Below are 13,849 nucleotides of genomic sequence, written 5' to 3' on the forward strand. Positions count from 1 at the left end.
AGCTAATATTCCTACTTATACATTATTTTTGAAATATTTTATATTCAGTTTTATATATGCAATGTATACAAACATCAGTGTACTAACAGAAAGAGACTTAACAAAGTGTGGAGGATAAACCCCCCTCACTCTATAATCCCCCCCCAAAAAAAAAAAAACAGGAAAGAAGTCAGTGCGAAGGTCAATACCAACAATCACATTAAGTATTTGGAGTAAGAGATGTACCGATATGGTCCAAATATGCCAGCCACATTTTCAAAAAGGTGCTATATCGTTTTTTGAGACAATAAGTGATTTTTTCCAGGGGGATGCAGCTATTCATCTCAACAGACCAACTGTCAATAAGAAGAGGGGAGTCAGATTTCCATGGCACGGCAATGCACTTCTTAGCCACGCAGAGAAATGTCAATGAATTTGAGTTGTGCACTGTTTAGAGAACGACGAATACTTCTAAAGTTCCCCAATAAACAAAGTTCAGGGTCCACAGGAAGATTAACTCCTGTGATCCTGGTTAAAGTGGAGCTTATGCAATGCCAAAAAGGCAAAACTTTTATACACAGCCAGGTACAATGCAAAAAGGAACCAACTTCAGTATCACATCTGACGCACATTTCTGACTTTGAATGAATTTGAATTTAATTTTTGAAATTGAATTTTCTGACTTTGAATGATTTGAATGAATGTAATTTTTCTGGGGTAAGGTAAAATTGATGTAGAATATTATAGTTAATCAATCTATGCATTTTCCCATCGTAAAGAAATCTTTCAACATCATTCATGACAGGCAGGGTCATTTCAGGACCCAAAGCAGCTCTCAGAGAGGATCTTAGTTGGAGATAACAGTAAAAGGTTTGATTGGGCAAGTTATATTTCCTCTTCAGGTGCTCAAATGACATGAAAAGTCCTTTGTCAAAGCAATTCTCCAAGTGTTGGATTCCCTTATGATGCCATATGTCCAGAGTATTACTATCAAGAGTCATGGGTATAAGTTCATTTTGCTTTAAAGGTGTTTTAGGTGACAGTCCCACCTTCAATCCAAGACTTTTGTGAACCTCATACCAAATTTTTATCAGATGCCTCAATATAGGGTTTTCTGTCTTGTTGTGTACAGTTCTAGAATTATGCTTATAAATGAAGTCACTGTGGACTTTTCCTTTCAGGGTTTACAGTCCGATATGTGTCCAAGAAGGAGCCTCACTGCCCTCAAAAAAGGATGAGATGAACCTCATTTGAGCTGCCAAATAGTCGTTTTTAAAATTTGGTAATCGAAATCCCCCTGAGCCATAGTCCCTTGTTAGCTTTTCCATGGATACCCGGGTACTTTACAATTCCATAAAAATTGTCTGACACATCTATTGAGAGATTTGAAGAAGGATTGTGGTAATGGAATGGGCAGGGATTGAAACTGGTATTGCAATCTCGGTTTTACATTCATTTTAATACGATTAACTCTGCCAATCAAGGTGAGAGGCAGGCCCATCCATCTACGTAAATCATCCTCATCTTAGTGAGCAGTTGGAAGTAATTGAATTTGTACAGGCTTTTGAGGTTGTTGTCCAAAAATCTCCCAAGGTATTTTATACCATCCATAGGCCACCTAAATGGACTTGCGCGCTGGAGTTTGGAGTGATCACAATTTGTCAATGGAATAATTTAACTTTTTTCCAAATTCACCTTATAGCCTGAAATATTGCCATACGTATTAAGTACAGTTTGTAAATTGGAAAGAGAGTTACCAGGGTCTTTAAGTACAAAATAACATCATCTGCCAGAAGATTAATTGTATGAAATGTCTGACCCACCTGAAAGCCCTTTATGTCAGGATCTTGTCTTGCTTCAGCTAAAGGCTCAATTGCCAAGACAAAAAGTCCTGGAGACAGAGGGCATCCATGTCGATTTGATCTACCTAAAGGGAATGTAGATGAAATCTGTCCATTTGTGCTGATTCTTGCCTGGGGTTTATGGTATAGAGTTTGAACCCAACTAATAAATAATTGGCCGAGATCAAACTTGGCCAACACTTTAAATAAATATGGCCTTTCTAACCTATCAAAGGCTTTTCCAGCATCTAAAGCCACACACTGGAAAAAGGGTTTTAAGCCGTACTTCATCTGATTATTATTTTGTAATTCAATTCAAATAAACATTTTTTGTTTTATTTTTAAAATAACTTTTTTTTATTTCAAAATACTGTGAAATATAGATATTTTTAATTAGGAGCTCAATTAAGAAATATCCATTTTGACAAATGTAAAATTTTAAGGTTGTGTATTCAACTGATTAATAATTTTGTCATTCAATCCAAATATTTTTTTTTTGTTTTCTTCCTAAAACACTGTTATATTTGATTAGGAGCTCAATTTAGAAATATTTGTTCAGACAAATGTACAATTTTAAGGTTACGTACAAGCCTGCGCATGCGCATTAAATACAAAGACGCTTGCGACTACTGGACCAAACCGCAGTGTTGCCAACTTAGCGATTTTGTCGCTATATTTAGCTACTTTTCAGACCCCTTTGGCGACTTGACTCAAAACAGCGAAAAGGGACAAATCTAGCTTCTTTTTCAGCTGCTATTGGTGACTTTTGGAGACTTTTTGAGGTGAAAGGACTATCGCTATTACCAGTGCTTAATTTGAGGGGGAGCAAGGGGGAGCGCGCTCCGGAAGCTCTGACGTGCGCTCCGGAACCTCTGACGCGCGCTCCGGAAGCTCTGACGTGCGCTCCGCCAGCTCCGCCACGAGCAGTATAAAAAAAAAATGCGCTGCGTAGCGGTAATCAATGAATTACGACACAACATTGCGTGGGGAATAGGCACTTTGGCGCCCCGTGCTGCAGGCGTACACCCGTGTATAGATGGAATGAAACCCTCACTGAAGTCCGTAGGTTGACGATACAAATTAAGCACTGGCTATTACCTCTTCACAACGAGCACCGGGTGCCTGCACGGCCCCTCCCCCGTCTCAACGCACTTACAGGCAGCTCAGTCCTCGTGGTAAAAAGCAAACTCAGGAACCGGATGTCCTTGCAGACCTTAAACTCCATCCTATACATCCGATATGGATTAAAGCAGAGTGGATTAAAGCTGTCAGGTGATGCTTGCTTTGAGCACCAGCTGCCTGATCATGTTTTGAAGCTTTTTGGAACATCAGCTGCTTATTCATTCAAGGTAGCACCTACAGCTGAACCTGCAGTAGAGACCCTTGACCAGAGTGACGATGACTCACTGGTTCTCTGAGCTCAGGTGGTAGAGCGGGTTGGCTGGTAACCTGAAGGTTGTTGGTTCGATCCCCGGCTTCACCAAGCAGAGTATCGAGGTGTCTTTGACAAAGCACCTAACCCTGACTGATGTCGCGATGTGATGTCGAATCCAGACATCCTGCTGATGCTGGAACAGAGACTTCCAACTCTCCAGCAGAAGCGCCCCAAGGCCATGAAGCGGCGAGAGCCGAGCGGGAAAAAATGATGATGATGATGTATACAAAAATATGTTATGTTTAAAAATGTTCATGTTTACATGAGAAACAATTGTTTGATTAAATTGTAATCTTTTGATTGGATAAAACAAATTATTTCTGATAGATATTTCTTAAATGAGAAACAATTGTTGGAGTGAATCAATATTTTTTTGTTTAGGATTTAACATACGATTTAAATGTATTAACTTCATTCAAAGAATAGAATTATACTTGGTGCCAAGTTGTATTATTTTGTTTTTATGAACATAGGAAATATTGTTTGAGGCAAGCTATATATTTGTCATTGGCTCAAGTTATGTAATATAGATGTGAACCATTACCCTTGTTTTTTTTAATTGGTTCAACAGAAGGCTTATTCCAGTGCAGCTATACTGAGCTCCGTCTCAGATTTTGTTAAATGAATAATATTAAAGAGCCTACATAGGTTATTAGCTGAGCACTTTGAAATAAAGCCACACTGTAAAGGATTTAATAATTGTGGCAGGTATTGGCTAATTCTTTTAGCCAGGGCCTTGGAAATTAATTTATAATCGGCATTAAACAAGGAAATTGGCCGATATGAAGAGAATTTCGATGGATCTCTATTTGTTTTTGTAAATTACCGTAATTATGGCTGTGGATGATGATTCAGGGAATGTTTGATTCTTAGAGGCCAAGTTGATGACATCCATGAGGAGTGGGAGGAGTAAATCCTTAAATTCACTGTCAAATTCTGGAGGAAACCGATCTTCTCCTGGAGATTTGTTTGCTTGTAATGAGCCCAGAGCTTTTTCAATTTATTTTTGTGCACAGGGCAGATCAAGACTATTGTGATCTTCTTGGCCGAGTTTGGGCAGTTCAATCATGGACAAAAATTCATCAATGTTACTCAGATTCACTGGTGGTTCTGATGTGTACAAATGTGTGTAAAACTGTTTGAATGCATCATTAATTTCTGTTGGGTCCTGAAATGACCCTTTGAACAAATAGTTCCCTCACCTCGGCGCAACCGTGAGTTAAATGAAGAATGTCAGTTAAGGATCTAATCCCCTTCTCGTACATTATTTCTTTCCAGGGACTTCGCCACCTCCTTCGGGTCTGCGAGGATCTTGGGCGCTGCGCCGTCTCGGGGTTAAACATAGAGCCCGGCCGGGTATCGCAGCGTGTGTCTTATTCCTTTTTCGCGCGGGGCCTGTTACACTTCTCTGAAGGCACGGTGCTGAGCCATGACCTCGCTGGTGTAATCCGGGAAGATAAGGACCTTGCCTCCCTTATACTCCATGGACTGTTGTCTGCCGAGGCGAAGAATCAACTCCTTCTCTTGAAAGTGATGGATGTGAGCCAGGATGGTACGCGGTCTGGCGCCGGTGGCCGGCTTTGGCTGGAGGGAGCGGTGCGCCCGGTCGATTTTGACTGGATGCGGAAAGTATTCCTCACCGAGCAGTTTGGGGATTCATCTGGAGACAAATTCAGTGGGTCTACCTTCCTCCTCACCCTCTTGTATCCCCACAATTTTGATGTTGTGCCTCTCGAGAGCGGGCCTCCAGGTCAAGCACCTTGGTATGAAGCTGAGTGTTGCGTCCCGCCAGCTCAGTGAATTTAGCTTCAAGCGCTATCATGCGGACTTCAAGTTCGCTAGAAGCTTGCTCCTGGTTAGCCACACGTGCTTGCAGTTCCGCCTGCGCAGCTGCGAGTGACTGAAACTTGGCCTCAAAGGCATCGAAACTTTCATTTATACAGCGCAGGACTCTGACACCTCTTTGCACACTTCCTTACACGTATCGTAAGTATTATTTGAAGGCATGTCCGACCTGGTGGGAGAATCGCTAGCAGGGTTGCAGCTATCGATGGTGTTAGCTCCAATGGTAAATGTTCTAATTTACCCAGGTAAACCGTTGGTCTGTCTTGGCTTGAGCGGAATTGGCAAAGTGGCCATGTTTGTACTCTTTACCTTGTCTACAAAATCATGAAAACGTATATGATGTTGTCCATTATGTGGAGAAGAAACGATAGTTATGATTTTATCACTCTAGTTCTATGATTGTAGGCATAGCCGTCTAGGCTTCGCCTTATGGGCTTGTCCCGTGCGCGTGTGCACTGGAAATTTCAACGATGCACCAATCAACGTGGGCACCGCCCACATTTCCCAAGGTACCGTGTATATAACGCCACGCATACAGCCGCTCATCCTCCACGCTATGCCTTCAGCATTTGGAGGGTACCGCAGGTGGGAAACTAGATGGCTACGACTACAATCATAGAACTAGAGTTATAATATCATAACTATCGTTCTATTTCATGTAGGCAACGCAGTCTAGGCTTCGCCTTATGGGCTAAGGCAAAGCTGCGAGCGGAGCACAATCAATGTACTCCCGCTGGACCCCCGTCAAAAAAATTAAGTCGCCGGGGCACATCAGACTCAAAAAAGCAGAGCATGTGCAAAAAACAACAGCTTAATAAAAAACGAATTCCTCCATCAAGCAAGGCGATGATCAAGAGACAAAAGTGAGTCTGTAAAAACTCTGGCTCCAATCCGTGCTTCATGGAATCCATGAAAAGAAAAAGAAAAACAGGGTAATACGGTTTCCATTAGGTCCGCTACCACCCGGGGCAGAGCTATGGAGTCCAACTCTCCAATAAGGAACTTCTCTTGTCCGTTTCTCATTTGAAAAAACGGCGGGAGTGCTATTGTAGCTCCCAAGTAGTGTCACACGAAGCCAGAGGTCTTTGTTTAATACAGGGTTTTATTTTCCTTTCGAACCGACCCGTGAGAACTGGGTTTAAAGATAAAAATAAATCAAATAAGTAAATACAATTAACAATATGCAAATTTTCGTTTTTTACAGCAGCACAACAGGTGCTACATTCCACCAAAAATACTCACACACAGCCCGCAGCTCAACATCAACTTAGACATTTACAACATTGACAAACTGGCTGAAGCTTGGGAACCTGCGACTATGTTCTTCCATAACCTTTCTATTCCATCTTGAGCTCAGCCAGTCTGGAAGTTTAGCAAGCATTTTCTGATTCTCGTTGCAGTCATAGGGTATCTCAAGACCATCCATCTGAGACATGGCGGCTTCACAGCTGCGGAGGAAGTTCTCGGAGTTCTGAGCTTCCTTTGGAGCTTATCTTGGGCCATGAATCAAGCTTGTCTCTGAAGGCTTTGGCGTGAGGAATGGATTGCCATATCTCTCTTCTAGGATAGTCCAAGCTGCGTGTTAGGCGGACTCTGTGCCTTAAAGGAAATTACTCTCTATGGCCCTTTTCGCAACTCCAGCCACATACCTTCATAGGTACTAATCTTCTCTTCACCCGGTATGTTTTTCCGGTCAATCAGCGTCTTAAATGAAACCTTCCAATCGTTGAACCTGAGTGGATCGCCGTTGAACGTTGATGGTTCAGGTATAGGAAGACGATGGAGTCTGCGAACACTTTCATGAGGGCTTCTGTAGTATCTTCATGGTTCAGAAGTGGCATAGCTTGTGGTTGAGGGTGAGACTTTGACAGGTTACTTTCCTGTTTGACCTCCTTCAAGGGGACATGTTGATGGAGCAGCGCGTCGATTTCTTCATCTGAGCCTTCATTCTGCTCATATACTTGCAGTCGTGCCTTGGCAGCCTTTAGCTTCTTTATTGTATCCATTTGCTCTATTTGCCTGCGCTTGGCCTCTAGAACCTTCTTCCTCTCTGAGTCTTCAGCTTCGAGTTTTTCAAGTTCTTCGATATGTTGTTCTTTTTCGAGCAGAACTTGCAATTCGGCTTCATTGGCAGCAGCTTCGGCAGCAGCGTAATGCCTGTTTGAAGAAGACTGACTTGAATGTCTGGGCGTGTTTTTTGAGCTGCATTGGACAGAGAACTTGGAGGACTTGCTGCGGTGAGATTTAATGCTTATCTTATCTGCGGCTGCAGACTTGCTCACAGATCCTGTTTCTTTAACACATTGTGCTTCATCCACTTCACATTCACCCTTTTCAGATATCCTCCTGTAGTTTAAATGATCCTCTTCGTTACTACTTCTACTCTGCGACGCTTGTCTTGGTCTGGAATGTTGATGTGTCTTAGCTCTTGTTAAGTATTTTAAGAAGCTGCATTACCCTCACATAGCCACAAGGGGAGCAAGACCTTATTGAAGGTTGCTCCACCACAGAAGGCATCACCTTTAGTTGGGTGAAGAAGCCGAAGCCATTACGTCACCCCGGCCACGCCCACTAGGCCACGCCCACTTGACGTCCTCTCTAGCGGGTGATTTCGAACTCCAGAGGGAGAGATCAATAGGTAGACGGCGCAGAAAGCCACCCGGGCCTAAGCCCGGGGGGCTTGAAGTAGATCACGGTATTTTTCTCTCACACGTGTTAGATACAATTCCCTCCGTAGTCTCCATTTACCATACCGAAACATGCCGAATTTATAACGAATAAAGTGAGTTAAAGTAAAGCAACCCGGGATTGGACAACTTTCTTCAAGAATATGCAACACTCTTCATAATCATCATGTAGATTCTTTGAAGCATTTCTGACCTTAGTGATGTGTTCATGCAGCAGATAGTTTGGGCATTGACCACTCGGCGTACCTTTGGCGTCCTTAATGATAGTCTTCCAGTTCTCATAGCTCAGGCTGATACAGTGTGCATCCTTTCTTACTTGCTCATTGTGCAGTTCTTGGCCCTTTTCCGTCAATTTACGAACTCTTTGGCCTCCCTGTGGCTCTTGTTAGGTAGTGGGGTTATCAGCTTCAGTGCCTTCGGTCGTTTGTGGTTGTGCTTCTGTGCAATGCTGCTTCATGTCATCGTCAATGACTTCGTCACTCTCAGGGGTTAGCTCAAACTCTGACATTTTACTTGATTACTTTAGTTTGGTTTGAATTCAATATTATCGTTAACTTAGTAATTAACCCAGAAGTAAAGTTAAGGGTAGCTTAAAATATATTTTTGAGGTATTTGTTTGCAGCTGTATTTAACCTAATCACTCTGAGTGAAAGTAAACAAAGATATTGCCTCTTGCAAAGATAAGCTGTAGAAACATTAAACACTTGCTAAGTGACAGCAATACACCTTTAAATTCACAGTAATACAGTTGTCTCTTAATTTAGTTTTATTGGTTTAACAGAATGTTTACAGTGTAGCCACCAACATACACAATCTCAATATCAACACAATGTAAGTATCAATGCATTTCAATTAAATTAAATAAGAAAGGGTAAGTAAACATCAACTTGTTATATGAAAATGAGAATAAAGTTTCAGTCTCTTGTGCACTTAAAGTCCGTTGGTTTAAATCGACTGTTATGAAAGATGCAGAAATGATCCCAGTCTCTTGTGCAAAACACTTAAAGGTATTTTAGTTACAGCAAAGTTTGCGTTAAGGGCACCTTAACCGTCCTGTGGGCTTGCTCTTCTTGCGATGCTGCATTACGGTGGTAGAAGATAGGGATGTCCCGATCCAGCTTTTTGCACTTCCGATCCGATACCAATATTGTAGCTTTTAGCATCGTCCGATACCGATACCGGCCGATCTAAGCATGTATTAAAGATTAAAGATATTTACTTATTTTGTTGTACTACTCATGTTGAAAAGGGTTTTACTCTTTAGAACAACTAGCCAACTTAATTAGGTTAGTTTGAATAATCCACAATAGTTGGTAATGAGAAGCTGACCTGTTTATTCAGGGTTAAATATACACAAAATAGACAAAATAATAAATAGTCAAATTACCACACACACACTGAATTGGCATCAGTGCTCTGTTCTTGAACAACAAGAGTGTTAACAATATTGTAAACAATATAACATTATATATAAAAGCAACACACACAAAACCTGAGTAGAAAATAGTCAAATTACCACACACACAGTGTGCGCTATGTGTGCTGAACAACGTGGACCGGATTTGGGGGGAAAAGCTGAAAAAAACTGGAATGGATTACCTACATTGGTGCGCTCGAAAACACATGTTAAATACAGGGTTTTATTTTCCTTTCGAACCAACCTGTGAGAACTGGGTTTAAAGAGAAAAATAATTCAAATAAGTAAACACAATTAACAATATGCAAATCTTCGTTTTTTACAGCAGCACAACAGGTGCTAGATTACACCAAAAATACTCACACACAGCCCGCAGCTCAACATCAACTTCGACATTTACAAAGTTAACTTACATAAACATATTCACAAACTTTACATTGTATGCAAATCACTATCCACCATGTCACGGAATGAAACATAAAACCAGCAGAATACGTTCGGGCACATTCTTCATATAAACCAATAAAAGGTAAACAAACCTTTTCCACTGCTAAACTACTTAGGGAGGGAATCTTCTTTCTTGTCCTTTTGTGGCGTTTTCTTATTTTTTAAGTGCTTTTAGCTTTACTATAACTTCTAGTTTATAAAAAGGGTGCTGCTTCTTTCGCGCTGTTTGGCAATGTACGTCACTTAAAGTGTGGTATCGGAAACCTATGCCGTTGGCAATTTGATCCGCCCCAATGCCATTATAAACAGTAGGAACCAAAAAACGTGAGGTTAACAAATTTAACTAACTGCCAATGTGCGGCAGTTACAGCTATACTGGCAGACAAATCCAACTTGTCAACTGGCGAGCCAATAGGAACCCCTCTAGTCCGTTTTCCATTTGAAAAACGGTGGGAGAGAAACACTGGCAGTCAAATCCAACTCGCCAGCCGGCAAGAGAATATTAACGCCGTAGAATGGGCCCCGAACTCCAACACAGTTGCCGTGTGAGCCCCTGGACATGTCTAACATGTAGAAACGGACAAAGGGGCTGGGGGAAGACGAAGATGTCTTCCACCAAAACGCCTCTGAGTAGAGCCGTTAAAGCAGCCACGCCCCGTGTCGAGTGAGCTTTAATGCCCAACCGTGGTGCTAAGCCCTGCCGAGAATAGGCTAAGCAGTTTAGAGAGAGCGCGGCCCCTGCCAGCGTCGCTATAACACACAAATGACTGTTGTGTGGAGCGGAACGCGGCCGAGCGTTTCACATACATAGCCAGCGCCCGCACCGGGCACTGGAGATGCAAATCCGCCTCCGCCTCACTAGAATGAGGCGGGGGGAGAAAAGCCTTAAGCAGAATATCTCTTGACCGGAAAGAACTGTTAATGTTCTTTGGGAGGTACGCAGGATAAGGTCTGAGCAGCGCAAAGGAGCTGTCCTCGTTAAGCAACAAGCAGCTCGGGCTGACAGACAGAGCGGTCAACTCAACGGCCCGCTTGGCAGAAACCAAAGCCAATAAGAGTGCCATCTTAAAGGACTGGGCATCCAAATGGGCCTGAGACAGAGGCTCGAAGCCCGAGCGGAACAGGCCTAACACGTCTAGTCCCACGAAAGAATCTCTTGACCAGTGGATGGCTGAAGATCGGTCTACCATCACGGCCTGCATGGCCAGCTGAAACGGCTGCCGCATCGACCTTGATTGTGGAGAAGGCAAAACCTTTTTCCAGTGAGTACTGCAGAAACGCAAGCACGCTTCCCACCTCGCATTGAGATTGGACAGCATGGTTCCTGTCACACCAATTAGAGAAAACGCCCCACTTCGGGGGAAGAGGGGCAAAGTAGGGAAGAAGTAGAAGGTGCACAAGCACTCTAAATAGTGTTGATAACTGCTTCAGGCAAACCTTTGCCCTGCAGGATCAACCTCTCAGGAGCCAAGCCAACAGCCGTCCCGATACATCGGGCGGGTGGGGCACTGTCCCGTGGGCCTGTGAAAGCGCATCCGATATGAACAGCACCGGTCACGGAGCCATCTGTGAGAGCGTCGCTAGCTCTGGAAACCACAGAGCTGAGCGGTGCTCCGGAGCCTCTATAATGAGTGACAATCTCTCCTGTCCGACCTGTTCCAGAAGAGGAAGGATCAGATGGAGCGGGGGAAACACATACAAGAGAGCCTGCGGCTAAGGTGTGTGTGCCAACGCATCCAAGATCCCGAGGGTTGAGAGAGAACCACCACCTGCAGTGTGTGTTGTCCCTGGACGCGAACAGGTCCACCAGAGCTGTCCCAAACCTCTGCCAGATCAATCTGACAATGTCGGGATGTAACCGCCACTCGTTTTGGCGGGGACCGCCGCAAGACATGAGGTTCGCCCTGAAGTTCTGGGCGCTCGCGATACGCAGGGCTCTCAGACTGAGGAGATACTGATGAGCCCAAAGTCAGAGCTCTACCGCATTTCGGTGAAGAGCAGAGGAGCGCATTCCCCCCTGTCTGTCCTGATCAGAACGTGGCAGCCATGTACCAGGTGAAAGAAATGCAACAGCACTTTCCTCACAGCGGCGAGTTCCAACACATTTATGTGTTGAAAGCTACTCGCCTCCGACCGAGTGAGAGAGGCACGTTCCCCCCCAACCCGTCAACGAGGCGTCCGGGAAGACCACTACGTAGGATGTCACTCTGCCCAGGGGAACACCCCTGAGAAACCGAACGGGGTACGATGAGCACCCTGAGCTGGTGTCGCTTGGGGTCCAACCGTTGGCGAGCAAACCACCGCTGGAGTCTGCGCATAAAGAGCAGACCCAGGGGAACCACGGGATGGGCGGCTGCCATCAGCCCTGACAGGCGCATGGTGGACAGTGCGGTCACATTTCTGCGAATACAAAGTGAGAGTACCAACAGGATGGCGTCTCGTCGAGGAGGCGAGAGCATCGCTTTCATGGTGGCTGAGTCTAGGCAAAGGCCCAAGTAGACTATCTGCCGGCTGGGGAGCGGGGAGCTCTTTTCCCAGTTGATGGAAAAACCCAGGAAAGAGAGATGGTTTATCACCATCATGGTGTCCCTTCTCGCAGCTTCCTCTGAGTTGCTCAGAATAAGTAGGTCGTCGAGGTAGAAGAGAACCCTCTTTCCCTAACGCCTGAGCGGTCCCAACGCCATCTCCACACACTTCGAGAAGGAGCGTGGGGCCAGGGAGTAGCCGAATGGAAGGCCCTGGTACTCGTACGCCACCCCCATAAAGGCAAAGCGGAGAAACTTCCTGTGTGCCTGTCGAACAGGGACGTGGAAGTAACATGCAAAGATCCAGAATAGGTCTCTTCTTCCCTTACTTCTTGGAAACCACGAAGTAGCAGGAGTAAAACCCTAGGTGTGACTCGTGGGGGGGAACGTGATGGCCTCCTTCTCCAAGAGACGGGCCACCTCTGCTGCCAGAGCCGTGCTTACCGCTGGGTCCCGTGGCCCGATCTCTAGCAAGTCATGTTGATCAGTAAAATGCTGAAAGAAAAGGGAGAATGAGTGGTGGTATGCGCCGTGTTATGTACACGGTGCCGTGGGAAATGTGGGCGGTGCCCACGATGATTGGTGCATAGTTGAAATTTTCAGTGCGTGCGAGCACGGGCCAAGCCCATAAGGCAAAGTCTAGACGGCGTAGCCTACAGGAAATAGAACCATTCCTAACTGTTGCTAGTTTGAAACATGTCATCAGAAGTAGCATAGAAATTATTTACATAAATTTGATTATCTTCTGGTCCCAGTCTTCATATGCCCCGGATTACACATATGTTGTTTGTGGATTTATATATAGAGAAAACCCAATGAGATAGAGTACATGTCTGTATGTGACGTCACGCTCCCTGTGACTGGCATGGATAAGACCGACAATCTCCCCATCGGCATAACTGAAACTCTCCACATGCCCCGACTTAATGGTTTTCACCTCTTTCGATGCTTTTATCCTCCCCTTGGAAAAAAGCGGTGAAGTGGAGCAGAGAGCTCGCCATGTCTGTACCGGAGCTCCAAGTGCGGGTCGTGACGTATATCATTCTCGTCGAGAGCAGCGAAGAGCTGTAGTTCACAAAGCGGCCTCACACAAAACTTAACATCATCAAACCTCTTCACAATTTTCTTTTGTTTTCTTTGCCTGAAAATTTATCATTTACATCCACAAACAACATAAGTGTAATCCAGGGCATATAAAGACTGGGACCAGAAGATTATTACTTTCTCTCCATTGAAACCTATTCATATTTTTCTCATAGGTCCCATGGGCTCTACCGGAAGGGGTGTGACTTTGCCACTCTATGCGGCTTTGGTCCGTGTCTCCCCAACGTGATGTCATGCAATGCATTCTGAGCGAAATGAGAATCAATAGACCCCTGAAGAATAAGTCCCGCCTCCGAGGCTCTTGGTTCCATGTTTAATTGTCTATGGAAAATAACATGGGGTTTTGAATGATCGTACGTGACAAACTCTGCAGGTGGCGAAGAAGTAAAAGCTGCTCAGGTTTTGAAGTACACACTTTTCCCATCTAGATTCCACTTGGGTTTTGGATTGTCGGGCCCGTTAAAGTAGATAAGTATAATGAAGAAGCATTATGCTAACGCGGATCTGCGCCGACTTAGGACGTCAAGGTTGCATAGCAACGGCAATGTTTCATAGTTTGTCTTCACTGA

This window comes from Gadus morhua, chromosome 16, assembly GCF_902167405.1.
Source record: "Gadus morhua chromosome 16, gadMor3.0, whole genome shotgun sequence".
Taxonomy (NCBI): domain Eukaryota; kingdom Metazoa; phylum Chordata; class Actinopteri; order Gadiformes; family Gadidae; genus Gadus; species Gadus morhua.